This window comes from Prionailurus bengalensis, chromosome C1 (genome assembly GCF_016509475.1).
Source record: "Prionailurus bengalensis isolate Pbe53 chromosome C1, Fcat_Pben_1.1_paternal_pri, whole genome shotgun sequence".
Classification (NCBI taxonomy): Eukaryota; Metazoa; Chordata; class Mammalia; order Carnivora; family Felidae; genus Prionailurus; species Prionailurus bengalensis.
This window is the reverse complement of record NC_057345.1, coordinates 95,072,286-95,087,458: the sequence shown is the minus strand read 5'-3', so window position 1 is coordinate 95,087,458 and position 15,173 is coordinate 95,072,286.

The following is a 15,173-nucleotide window of genomic DNA, read 5'->3' as shown; positions in this document are numbered from 1 at the left end:
TTGCTAAATCTAATGTCAATTCTTAGTCTCCATCTTACTTGGCCTGTCAGCATTTGATGGTTTTCATCAGTCTGTCATTGAAATGTATTTTTTATTCAGCTTCCATCTCTTGTTTTCCTACTGTCTTATTGACTGATTCCTCACCTTCTCCATGATTTCTTATTGTTGATTCTTATTATTGGAGTTACTTATACAGCTCAGCGCTTGTAGGTCTTTTATTTTTACATCTATACTCATGTTGACCTTGTCTAGTTCTTTTTTTTTCTTGATCTCTCTTCATTTGTAATGTTTATTTATTTTTGAGTGAGAGGCAGAGGGGCAGAGAGAGGAGTCACAGAATCCGAAGTAGGCTCCAGGCTCTGAGCTGTCAGCACAGAGCCCGACGTAGGGCTCGAACTCACAGACTGTGAGATCATGACCTGAGCTGAAGTCCAACGCTTAACTGACTGAGCCGCCCGCGTGCCCCTGACCTTGTCTAGTTCTTATGCATCAGTGTTTATGCATACTATATTCAGGAACTCTTCTTTGACTGTCAGCACTATATATCCATTTGTCTTCTTGACATTGCCACTTATAAGTTTGATTGGCATCTCAAAGTTAATACAGGCCAAACCCAGCCTCTGATTATCATCCACACACAAATTTTGCCTCAACCAAGATCTTCTCTAAGTTCATGACAAATCTAGGTTTCCACTTGTTCAAGTGACAACATTTGAGAGTCCACTTTGACCTCTTTTGGTCATACCTTACAATGTGTCTGTTAGGAAAATTTTCTGGTTTACATTCACATGATACCTGCAGTCTGACCATTGCTTGTCACCACTATTATGACTACCTTGCTTTATTTCATCTGGATTATTGAAATAACCAACTTTCTCCCTGTTTCCATCATTATCCTCCTATAACCTGTACTTAGCACAATAGCTGAGTGATGTTGCTAAAAGTATAAGGAGGGTAAGGGACCAAAACCCCAGTAGAAATAACCTCAAATATATAAATGATGTTCATATTCACTCAGAATTGGACAAATGCAAATTAAGACTACTCAATTTCTCATTGGTGAGACTGGAGAAAAGATTTAAGAATATGGCAACTCATGTTGGCATGCTGTGAGGAAATAGGCATGTTCGTACATTGCTGATAGACATGTTTATACATTACTGATGGGAATACAAGTTGCTACAATTCTAGAGAGAAATTTGGCAATGTCTAGTGAAATCTTGTATAAATCTTTCAACCAATGCAGCCAACAATTTTAAGAATCTACCCAAAAGATATGCCTCTAACAATATGAAAACATAGGCAAAAGTTTATTAATTATAGCATTTTTAAATTGCAAAGTATAAGAAAATCCAAATGCCCATTCATAGGAGAGTGGTTGAAAAATATATGATACAAGCACACAGTGGAATACTAAGTAGCTGTAAGAAAAGAAGAACTGAACTGATTTGGAGTGATTTCCAAGACATACTATAAAAATGAAAACAAAGTTCAAAACAATATGTATAGCCTGCTACCCCTCATATAAGAAAAAAAAATGCAAGGAAATATATAGGCATCCACTCATTTATACCAAAGAAATTAGGAAGGATAAACCAAAAACTATTAAGATTGAGTCTAAGGGAAAGAGAAGAAGACAATGGGAATGGGTTAGCAGGGATGAAGTACAATAACATTTCTCTGATTATATCTTTTGGTATAGCTCTGATTCTTGGAATCGTAGTAATGTTTTGCATACCATTTACATGCCCCCAGATAAATGATTAAAACCAACCAGGAAATAGGGGATCCCCAAATGGAATGCAAATACTAACTAATGAAAGCATATATTACAAAAGAATAACATGAGCACACTTAAAGGGACAGGAAAGAAAGCTAACCTAAGTGACTTAGAAAGCAGTATATTCACTAGACAGTGAAAAGCCAAAGGTCTAAGTGTTGTAATCTACTTGGTAAAAATGTTTCCCATAAGGGCATGAGTTAGCATACATACCACTTTCATTTGCATACCAGAATTGAACGAAAAAGTACATATAGTTAATGAGAGACACGTTTCTTATTGTTGGAGGAAGACCTAAGGAGGAAGGCTAAGATAAACCTTGTAGTATTAAATTAGAATAAGAGGCATTAGTTTAAACTCAGGTTTTTAAATATGCTTTCAGACAGATTAATATACATGTGGGTATATGTGTAGGTTATGCATATATCTATACATTCACATATTTCCTAGCTTTCATTGAGAGGGCCTAGAAGCAGTGACACTCCAGGACAATGAGCACACCTAGCACCAAATCTTGGTTTCTAAACACCATTCTTCAACAAAAGGAATCAAGCTCCTTGGAGAAGTGGATTCCAGGACAGGCAAGAAAAATACAAGGTGATCCTAGAACATCTTGTGATGTCAGAATGTAAGGAAATATTGCCCTCAAGATGGAGGTGTATGAAAAACAGGAGCCAATCTGAAGGAGCTCTTAATGGCCAAAACTGGAATAATTTCAATAATGAAAAATTATGGCATTTGATTTTAAACCCTAGACAAAATATACCCAGGGAGTCTAGACTGTATGTATAAAAGGCAAATACATAAATGAGGGAAAAGGAACAGCTCTTCCTTATGGCTGAATTCCAATTACTAGTTGTAGACAGAAATGGGAAATACAGAATCATCATTGCAAATGCCCCAATAACTATTGCAAACAAGATTCACCAATGGATAATAAAATGAATGGGCAAAAGTTTGAGAAGAAACAGGATTTGCAGTCTCAAAGTCTTCCCAAAGATATTAACTATAAATGTAGAGATAGTAACTTTTTAGTGGAAAAACCTACCAGATCAAGGTAAATATCACCAGTAATAATACATACCAATAATCACAAATCCATTATATGATGCATAGTCTTGTGTGTGTGTGGTAGTCTCTCTAAAAATATAAAACCTTTTTGTTGGGCTGCCTGGGTGGCTCAGTTGGTTAAGGATCTGACTCTTGATTTCAGCTCAGGTCGTGATCTCATGGTTGTGAGATTGAGCTCTGCCTTGGGCTCTGCACTGGGTGTGAGGGTCTGCTTAACATTATCCCTCTCCCTATTCCCTCTCCCGCTTTCTCTCTCTCTTAAGAAACAAAAACAAAAATAAAACAAAAACCTTTCTGTTAAAGTATGTTTGTTTCTCCCCTAGCATTCATACATTGAAGCCCTAACCCCCAGCGTGCCTGTATTTGGAGAAGGGGGCTCTAAGGAGGTAATTAAGGTTAAATGAGAATAAGGATAGGGCCCAGATCCAATAGGATTACTGTCCTTATAAGATGAGACATCAGAGTGCACCCTGTCTCTCTCCACACCCCCACCCCAGCACAAAGGCACTAAGCCAGCATGCTCAAATTGAGGAAAGGATATGTGAGGACATAGCCGGAATGCTGCCTGCCATGTGCAAGCAGGCAGGAAGAAGGCTCTCATGAGAAACTGAATTGGCTGGAAACTTGATCTTGGACTTTTAGCCTCCAAAACTGTGAGAAAAGAGATTTTTGTTGCTTAAGCCACCTAGGCTGTGGTGTTTTGTTATGGTAGCCTTAGCAGACTAATATACTTTCCAAGCATGAGAACATATCAGATAAAAGAAAAAAGAAAATATCAGGTAAACTCAATTTGTGGGGCATTCTATAAAATTACTGATTAGTATTCTTCAAAAGTGTCAAGATCAAAAGACAAAGAAAAGACTGACAAACTGTTGCAGACTGGAGAGACTAAGGAGGGGAAAAAAACCCAAACAACTGCATGCAATATAGGACCTAGGGACCTGGAATAGGATTCTGGAACAGAAAGATGACATAGGTGGAAAAATATATATATAAAATTTGAATAAGACCTGTAGTTGAGCTAATAATATTGCACCAATGACAATTCCCTGTTCTTGTTATAAGGTGTTAAATTTAGAAGTGGGATAAATGACATAAAGGAATTTTTGTACTATTTTTGCATTTTTCTATAAGTCTAAAATCAAACCAAAAATTTTGAAAAAAACAAAATAAAATCTTTTAAAAATGCAAATCAGGGGGCAACCAGGTGGCTCAATAGGTTGAGTGCCCAACTCTTGATTTCAGCTCGTCATGATCCCAGGGTCATGGGATCAAACCCCATGTCAGGCTTCATGCCCAGCATGGAGCCAGCTTAAGATTTTCTTTCTCTTTCTCTCTCTCTCTCTCTCTCCCTCTCTCTCTCTCTCTCTCTCTCTGCCCCTCTCCCTTGCTTGTGTGCACACTCTCCCTCTCTAAAATAAAAACTGAAAAGAATAGTAATAATAATAAAAATGTAAATCAGAACATTTCTTCCCCTGTTCAAAATCCTCTGGTGGTGGGGTGCCTGGATGGCTCAGTCAGTTAAACGATGGACTCTTGGTTTTGGCTCAGGTCATGATCTCATTGAGCTGACAGCATAGATCCTGCTTGAGATTCACTCTCCCCCCTCCTTTTCTCTCTGCCTCTTCCCCACACACGTTCTCTCAAAATAAATAAACTTAAAAAAAAAAAAACCTCTAGTGGCTTTCTATCTTACTCAAAGTAGATGCCAGATTCTACACGATGGCCTAATAACCCTACATTGGTTGTCTCCCTGTTTTCTCTTTAACCTCATCTCCTGCTAGTGCCTCCACTCCCACTAAACTTTAGCCAAACCAGCCTCTTGCTATTCCTTAAATATAGCAGGCACATTCCTGGCTCAAGCGCTTGCATGGGTTTTTCTTGACTACCGTTAGTTGTTCCTCCTATAGCTAACTACATGGCCTGCTCACTCACATGTTTTGTCTTTACTCAAACGTCACCTCATCAATTAAGCATTCCCTACCACCCTGTTTAATTTTGCACCCACCAGCCTCCTGCAATTCCATATTCCAATATTATTTTTTCCCATAACCATCATCATTATCAATATTCTGCATATTATACTTATTTAATTGTATTATTATATGTTGGTATACAAAAGAGTTTATTATGCATCTAAGTTTAAGTTAGGGAAGAGGCTTTGGCTGTTTTGTTCACTAATGTATTACCAGTAAACATGAATGGAGAATGAATAGTTCTATGGAAGCTGCTTCATCTCCATTGAAGGAATGAATGAGAAATTCCAGTTTCAAGAGCAGGAAGAAAGAAGAAATAAAGAAGAGATGTATGAAGAAAACAAAACCTTCCTTCATGTGTTACTGGAGCACTGGCCAGATGGTTACATGGCCACCTCCAATTGCAATGAAACCTGGGAACATGACCGTTCAAACACAATTTACCTTCTGTTGGTAAAGGAGAGAGTGAATACTGGGTAGATTGCTGATAATGCCTGCCACCAGAACCAGATCTACCACATTTTTACAAAAAGTTTAGGTTATATGGACAACAAATACTATACAGTATTCAGACAAAAAAATTATTGTTAACTAAAGTAGCCCAAACTTTCATAATTTCTACTTTTGTTTCAGAAATACTAAGAGAAAAAAACAACACAAAATTTACAGATTTCTGAGGATAAAAATCTAAATCAAGAACCTTCTATATGTATATTTTGAATGATATATGCTACCAAGAAAAATATATTCTCAAATACTCTAGAGCCCAGAAAATATACTTTTCATCTCTTCCTCTTGAATAAAATTACTTAAACATGTACTGTTACAACTGCTTATTGTGTCTTCTTTAAGAAAAATATTCCTACTTTTGTTGACTTTGTACTATGTCAATTTGGCTAGGCTGGACTACGTTTCCCAGAATTCCCTTTGGTGTATATTTCCAGTTAGAGTCACAAAGAGATTCTTGTGGAAGAATTGGAGGGCAAAAGTGAAACAGTAGTCATCTTGTAGCTCCTACACATTCTCTCTGTTCCACTGGCTCATCTTGGCATGAGGAAACAGCCAGGTCCAAAACTACTTTATCTTCCCCTGGATTTTTCTTCAACTTCTCTTACTCCCCAGCCAGGTGAGTGTGTTTAGCTCTGTGAAAATGAGCCCTGGCTTCTGGAGGACATGGGTACCATCAAGATCAAAGACAACAAGGACTGACACAGATTTCAGTTTGTTCTGGTGGCCTTCAGCTTGTGCCTGTGTGTTCTAATTTGTTCTTGCTACTTCACACTACGTGCATCTTTCTTCCTGGCTTTCTTCACTGTGGCTTCAAGTTCCAGGATTAATGGGAAGACAATATCTCCTCACAAGGAGGCAAGAAGATCAGACTACTGGAACAAATATGTACACACACACACACACACACACACACACACACACACACACACTACACATTCTAGTAGTTCTGAGATTTGACTGCACTCTGGTACACTACTCTTGAATTTTTTTTACACTATTTTCGAATTTATAAAGAAATTCTTGGGGCACCTGGTGGCTCAGTTGGTTAAGTATCTGACTTTGGCTGAGGTCATGATCTCATGGTTCGTGGGTTCAAGCCCTGTGTTGGTTCTCTGCTTATGGCTTAGAGCCTGGAGCCTGCTTCGGATTCTGTGCCTCCCTCTCTCTCTGCCCCTCCCCAAGTCATGCTCTGTCTCTCTCGGTCTCTCAAAAATAAATAAAAATGTGTAAAAATTTTTTAAAAAAAATTCTCCAATAATTTCTTCTATGAATTTTAGAATTTTGCTTTCAAAGATTGTTCTTTACCTCATATTGATTTTTGTGTATAGTGTGAATAAGAAGCTCAATTTCATTTTTTTCTATATGTTTAACCAATTGTACCCCACATTCTTAATTAGAAAGTCCATCTTTTTTTTGAATGGCATGGAATAATAGCTTTATCATATAACAAGTGTCCATATATGTGGAGGCTTATTTTCCTTATCTTTCTCTTAGGCTCCATTGGTATATCCATGTATCAGTAAATGCTTGTGTTTTGATTATAGTAGCTTTAATGTAAATCTTAGAAAGTACTCTTACTCCTCTTTATCAAAAGTAGTTTTGAATTCTTGATCTTTTAAATTTTATATACATTTTAGAATTATCTTGTTGCATCCCATAATGCAATATTTTGGGCAGGTATTGGGATTCAATAGAAAAATTTGAAGATAATTGACATGTTGATAGAATCTCTAAGCATGGTACATTTCTCTGTTTATTTAGGTCTGTAATGCCTTTCAATTGAGTTTTAAAATATTTTCTAAAGAGGTGTTGCACAACTTCTTGAAGGTTTATTTCTAAATAGCTGATATCTTCGATAAATGGTAATTAACAATATCTCTTAGTATGAAATATAGCACTCTAAAAGTGCTTAATAGAATCACACTGTATGTATTTATCAGTGTGCTGTTTTTTCACTCAATATTATGTTTTAAAGATTCATCCATTAGTTCATTCATTTCTAGGGCCATGTGGTATTTCATTGTATATATATATACCACAACTTATCCATTCTATTGTTGATAGATATAGGCCTTTTCCCAGTGTTTGACTGTTACAGACGATGCTTCTATAAAACAAGTTTTGTATTTGTGCCCTTATGCATGTAAGTATGCATTTGGGGAAGGCTTATATAAGAGTGGAATTACATCAAGAAAATGTCACGCTGTTGGTAAAAGGATTGTATGATATACTCAAAAGTGGTTTATAAGAGTTCCCAACATTCCACATTCTGTGTAACACAAGAACTAGTCAGTTCCTTGTTTGTTTATCCAAAGTGATATGTCTATAGTGTCTTGTATTCCTAATGAGTTTGATTCCTTGATTCCTAATGAGTTTGAATAATTTATTGTATGTTTACTGTTCATTTGAGTTTTTTTTTGTGAAGTGCTATGCCAACTCTTTTGCCTATTTTCAATAGATATTTCTGTAAATTGTATATAAATTTCTATACATTGTGTATTTCTTATCTATTTATAGGAGTTCTTTATATATTTTGAATACGAGATTTTTGTTCATTATGTGTGATGCAAATATTTTTTCTTCCTTTGTGGTTTGTGTATTTAGTATTTGGGGACATTTTTTTGATTGGTAGAATGTATTCAAATTAATCAGTCTTTTCCTTTTGTGCTTATTGAGTCAAATTTGGTTTTGTTTTTGTTTTTGTTTTTTTTTAATTTTTTTTTCAACGTTTATTTATTTTGGGGACAGAGAGAGACAGAGCTTGAACGGGGGAGGGGCAGAGAGAGAGGGAGACACAGAATCGGAAACAGGCTCCAGGCTCTGAGCCATCAGCCCAGAGCCCGACGCGGGCTCGAACTCCCGGACCGCGAGATCGTGACCTAGCTGAAGTCGGACGCTTAACCGACTGCGCCACCCAGGCGCCCCCAAATTTGTTTTTTAAATTTGTTAACATTTATTTATTTTTGAGACAGAGAGAGACAGAGCTTGAATGGGGGAGGGTCAGAGAGAGAGGGAGACATAGAATCTGAAACAGGCTCTGGGCTCCGATCATGACCTGAGTCGAAGTCGGACACTTAACCAACTGAGCCACCCAGGCGCCCCTTGAATCATATTTTTGAAAAGTCCTATCTCCTCCAAGATCATGAAGAAAGTTTCCTACATTATCTTCTAAAAACTTTATAGTTTTTCTTTTCATAGTTAAGAATTTACTTTGCCTTATCATGAAGAGATCTTTGCGTGAGTATATTTACTTATTTTCATATTGATACTCAAATGTCATAGCACCATAGTAAGAAATCCATCCTTTCTCTAGTGTTCTCTAGTGCCACATCTGTTACATATCACATTTACGTACATGCATGAGTGTTTCTGTATTTCATCTTCTATTCCATTGGTCTATTTATCCCTAGGCCAGTATTGTGTTGCCTTCATTATCCTAACCTTATAATGTCTTTTTTAAAATTGTAGTATAATTGACACATAATGTTACAGTGGTTTGAGGTGTTCAATATGGTGGTTGGACAAGTCTGTATGCTATGCTCACCACAAATATAGTTACCATCTGTCATCATATGATGCTTTTACAATGCCATTGACTATATTCCTTATGCTGTACCTTGTATCCTCATGACTTATTTATTCCATAACTGGAAGCCTGTACCTCCCACTTCCCTTCATCCATCTTGGCCAACCCCGTCCCCCCAGCAACTACTAAGTTTTTTCTGTATTCATGTAACTGTTTCTGCTTTTTTGGTTTGTTTTGTTGTTTTTTAACATTACACATATAAGTGAAATCATATGGTATTTGTCTTTCTCTGACTTATTTCACTTAATGTAGTACCCTCTAGGCCCACCCATGTTGTGGCAAATGAGAAAATCTAATTCTTTTTTATGGCTGAGTAATATTTCATTATACATGTATGTGTGTGTATGCATATATTACAATTTCTTTGTTCATTCATCTATTTTTTTATGTTTTATTTAGACTCCAGTTAGTTAACATAGTGCAATATTAGATTCAGGTGTACAATATAGTGATTTAACACTTTCATACTATAACTGGTGCTCATCACAAGTGTACTCCTTGATCCCCATCACCTATTTACCCCATCCCCCCCACTCACCACCATTCTGATAACCACCAGTTTGTTCTCTATAGCTAAGAGTCTGTTTCTTGATTTGCCCCTCTCTCTCCATTTTCTCCCCTTTGCTCATTTGTTTTGTTTCTTAAATTCCATATAGAAGTGAAATCATGAGGTAATTGTCCTTCTTTGACTTATTTTGTTTAACGTAATACTCTCTAGCTCAATCCATGTCATTGCAAATGGCAAGACTTCATTCTTTTGTATGGCCGAGTAATATTCTATTGTGTATATATACCACATCTTCTTTATCCATTCATCTATTGATGGACACTTGAGTTGCTTCCATATCTTGGCTACTGTAAATAATGCTGTGATAAATATAGTGGTACATATATCTTTTCAAATTAGTGTTTTTGTTTTCTTTGTATAAATATCTAGGTAATAAAATCATTGGATCATATGGTACTTCTATTTTTAATTTTTTGAGGACCTCCATACTGTTTTCTACAGTGGTTGCACCAACTTACATTCCCACCAACAGTGCATGAGGGTTCCTTTTTCTCCACGTCCTTAACAACACTTGCTATTTCTTGTCTTTTTGATTCTAGCTATTCTGACAGGTATGAGGTGATCTCTCATTGTGGTTTTGATTTGTATTTCTCTGATGTTGAGTACGATGAGCATCTTTCTATTGGCCATCTGTATGTCTTCTTTGGAAAAATGACAAAGTAAAATTTGTGTTGTTTTTTCCCCTTAGTATTTCTGAAACAAAAGTAGAAATTATGAAAGTTTGGGCTACTTTGGGTAACAATAATTTTTTTTTGTCTGAATAGTTTATAGTATTTATTTATTGTTCTTATAACCTAAACTTTTTGTGAAAATGTGGTAGATATGGTTCTGGTGGCAGGCATTATCAGCCATCTACCCAGTATTCACTCTCCTTTACCAACAGAAGGTAAATTGTGTTTGAACAGTCATGTTCCCAGGCTTCATTGCAATTAGAGGTGGCCATGTAACAGTTTGGCCAGTGCGCCAGTAACACAGGAAGAAAAGTTTTGTTTTCTTCATATATCTCTTCTTTATTGCTTCTTTCTTCCTGCTCTTGAAACTGTAATTTCTCATTCATTCCTTCATTGGAGGTGAAGCAGCTTCCATAGACCTATTCATTCTCCATTCATGTTTACTGGTAATACATCAGTGAACAAAACAGCCAAAGCCTCTTCCCTAACCTAAACTTAGATGCATATTCTAGAGAAGAAGCCCTCTGTCAACAATAGACACATAACAAAAGCAAGAAGTAAATCTTCATTGTTTTCTTTTACTGCATCGTTACCTAGCTTATGCTGATAGATGATGCTCTTATTATCCGTTTAATGTCATTGTAGCATCTACAGTGATGTCCCCCTTTCAATTCCCTTTCTCCCTTCCGCCCTCCCTTCCACCTCCCAGTCTTACCACCAGAGATTTGTCAATGTTATTATTCTTTTGAAAGAACAAACTTGGGACTTTGCTTGTGTTTGTTTTCTATTTTTTTTTAATGTTTATTCATTTTTGAGAGACAGAGTGTGTGTGAGGAAGAGGCAGAGAGAGAGGGAGACACAGAATTCAAAGCAGGCTCCAGGCTCTGAGCTGTCAGCATAGAGCTCAACATGGGGCTGGAACTCACAGACTGTGAGATCATGACCTGGCTGAAATCGGACCCTTAACCGACTGAGCCACCCAGGCACCCCTTGTTTCGTAAGTTCTAACTTCTGATTTTTCAATTTTTTCCCTTCTTTAAAAAATGTTTAGGTTTTTAATTTGCTATTCTTTTCCTAACGTTTTGAGATGTCAGCTCATTAATTTTCATCCTTGCTTTTTTTTAATGTTTGTTTATTTATTTGTTTTTATTTCATTCTCTCTCTCTCTCTCTCTCTCTCTCTCTCTCTCTCTCCTATTTTTTAATTTAAATTCAAGTTAGTTAACATACAGTGTAGTCTTGTCTTTAGGAGTAAAACCCAGTGATTCATCTCTTGCCTATGACACCCACTATTCATCCCCAAAAGTTCCCTCTTAATGCCCATCACTCATTTAACCCATCCCCCCCACCCCTCCAGCAACCCTTAGTTTGTTCTCTATTTAAGAGTCTCTTATGGTTTGCCTCCCTGTCTGTGTCTTCTTTTTCCTTCCCTTCTACTACCTACTGCTACTACCTTTGTGGTAGTAGTTCATACCTTCTCAACATAGGTAACCTTGGTGCTCTAATATTCCATTCTGTTTGCCTATTACTGGAACCACAACTTCTATTGCTGTTCTTAAATTGTTTTGTTTTGTTTTGTTGTTTGTTTGTTTTGTTTTGTTTACTGAGGTTCACCATGCTGTGTCTAGATGTGATTTTTTTTTTCTTTCATGAAAGTAATTCATTTGGCTTTTTATTTGTGGATTGTACCTACCTTTCATCCATTCTGGAATGTTCTCAAGTATTATGACTTCAAGTATTCTGTCTACTATGCATTGTATCTCCTTTATCCGGAACTCCAGTTATACTTATGTTAGACTCTGTAACTCTGTCCTCATCATTTCTTAATCTCACTTTCATATTTTTCACACTTTCTATATGCTACTGTATTAATCTCCCAGAGATGCTGGAACAAATCACCACGATTTGGTGGCTTCAAACAAAATATAATTATTCCCTCAGAGTTTTGAAGGCTAGAAGTCCGAAATCAAAGTGTTTCTCTGTGTTGATTCCTTCTGGATGAAGAATTCTTCTTTTTTTTTTTTTATTTAAAAAAATTTTTAATGTTTATTCAGTTTTGAGAGAGAGACAGAGCAGAGACAGGGCATGAGCAGGGGAAGGGCAGAGAGAGAGGGAGACACAGAATGTGAAGCAGTTTCCAGGTTCTGAGCTGTCAGCACAGAGCTCAACACAGGGCTTGAACTCAGGAACTAGGAGATCATGACCTGAGCCGAAGTCGGATTTTTAACCGACTGAGCCACCCAGGCACCCCAAGAATTCTTCCTTCTGAAGAAGAATTTGTTCCATGTCACCCTCTTACCTTCTAGCAGTTGTTGGCAATCCTTGGTGTTCCCTGGCTTTAGATACATTGTTCAGTCTCTGCCTCTGTCTTCACATGGCCTTGCCTGATGGGTCTTCATACATGAGTTTAAAATCTCCCTCTCCTTTCTCTTATAAGGACATGAGACATTGGGTTTAGGGTTCACCCTAAATATAGAGTGATCTCATCTCAAGATCATTGATTTAATCTCATATTCAAGGATCCTAGTTCTAAATAAGGCCATATTTATTGGTACTAGGCATTAGAATTTGGATATACTTTTTTGGGGGACAAAGTTCAACCCACTATAGTTACATTCTGGTTAATTTCCTCATATAAATCGTCCTGTTTATTAGTCTCACTTTAGTTGTATCAAATCTCCTTTTAAACATATTCATTTAAGGGATGCCTGTGTGGCTCAGTTGGTTAAGCATCTGACTTCGACTCAGGTCATGATATCATGGTTCGTGGGTTAGAGCCCCGCATCGGGCTCTGTGCTGACAGCTCAGAGCCTGGAGCCTGCTTCGGATTCTGTGTCTCCCTCTCTCTCTGCCCCTCCCCTGCTCATACTCTGTCTCTCTCAAAAGTAAATAAATACTAAAAAAAAATTTTTTTAGCATATTCATTTAAATGAAAAAAAATTCAACTATATATTTTCATCCTTCAAAATGCTTAGGGGCCCCTGGGTGGCTCAGTTGGTTAAGCATCTGACTCTTGATTTCCACTCAGGTCATGATCTCATGGTTCTGAGATCAAGTCCCACGTCAGGCTCCATGCTAGCATAAAGCCTGCTTAAGATTGTCTCTTTCTCCTTCTGTCCTCCCTCCCCGTCTCAAAAATAAAAATTAAAATGCTTTGTCTTTCTTTCTTTCTTTCTTTCTTTCTTTCTTTCTTTCTTTCTTCTTTCTTTCTTTCTTTCTTTCTTTCTTTCTTTCTTTCTTTCTCTGCACCCATCTTAAAGATGTTCCTTATTTTCTTAAATATAGAAAAACATGGCAATTTATATTTTGTTTCAAGTAAATACAATATCTGAAGTTTTGTAGGTCCATTCCTATTGTTTGTTGATTCTCTAGGTTCACGGTGCCTTGTATTCTCATATTTTTTAGTGAATTTTATTTGTGAGTAGTTCAATTTCATAAAAAGTTTGCTTTTTGAGATTCATGGAGACCTTAATTGTTATTATTAATATCATTAATATTTATTAATATTAATATTATTGGTATTATTGTGGGCTCATTCAGAAAGTGTACGCATTTTGCTTCTGCCAGAGTTTGGGATAACTTCTTGTTTGGAACTATTTTAAACTAAATTTTTAGTTTGAGAGTTTGCAGATGACTCAAACACTATAAATTTGCACTTTAAGTCAAATGGTCAGATTATGGATTCAACTTTTTAGGGATATTGCCTTCCTCTGCTAAATTGCAAAGTTGAGGACAAATTTTCATATAATCTTTGGTGAAAGTGAGTGGTATTTTTAGTCTTTTACTAAGGTGTATATAACACTTAGGTGCCTCTGACTTATAACAGGAAAGATCTCTGCTTAAACTCTCCACCTTAGACAGACCCTAAAATTTGCCTCCTGTACCCCGTGTGCATGAAAACCGAAATCCAAGTTCACCTAGTTTGGCAAATGTCCTCAAATTCCTCTTACCTCTCTGGTTCTCGTCATCACAACATCTCTGGCTTGAGTATTCCTTACTTTCATTCCAGCTAAATAGTGCTCTTAACAAAATGTTTTAAAGCTTTTATCTAGCACTTTAGTTGTTTATAGTGGCAGTTTGGTGTAGTAGTATTGTCTGCTTTCTTATCAGAAACAGAAATCTCCTTTTGCTATTTGAGTCAATTTAGATGGTTTCTATTATTTTAGACAAATGCTTATAGCAACTACATTTTTTTTTCCACAAAATGATTGGCCTAGATTTAAAAAAAAAAATTTTTTTTCAACGTTTATTTATTTTTGGGACAGAGAGAGACAGAGCATGAACGGGGGAGGGGCAGAGAGAGAGAGGGAGACACAGAATCGGAAACAGGCTCCAGGCTCTGAGCCATCAGCCCAGAGCCTGACGCGGGGCTTGAACTCACGGACCGTGAGATCGTGACCTGGCTGAAGTCAGACGCTTAACCGACTGCGCCACCCAGGCGTCCCGTAGATTTTTTTTTTAATTGTATAGTTTCAGCTATAGATTTATAGCTTTAAAATCTGAACTGTATTTGTGGTTATGACACAATTTTTATTTATAGTTAATTTTTGCCTTTTCTCTTTTTCTAACTTGATTAGGCCAATAATTAATAGAGACAAATAAAGAGGAGTTAAAATAGAATGTAATAAGATCTGTGAAGTTTCTATGAGTGCATTATGGAGGTACTCACAAAAGACATTTTGTCAATATTTAAATGGGGAGATGTATATAAAGCTCTTAGCAAGCAGTCTCATACTTGCAAAGACCTCAGTAGATATTAAACTTGGTCATACTAGGGAAACCTACCTTAGAGAGAGGGTAGGAATTATCCAGACAAAGCGATCATTGGATGAATGGGAGAAATCCGTTTGTATAGATAGAGCCCAGAGCAACTAAGTAAACTTTAATAGAACTTAAGTGTGGAATAAAAGGTAAGTCTGGAGAGCCAAGAGTGGGACATATGTAGGGCCTAGTAGACATAATAAGGAACTTTATCCTAAGAGAAACATAGTATTGGAAGGTTTCGAGCAGGA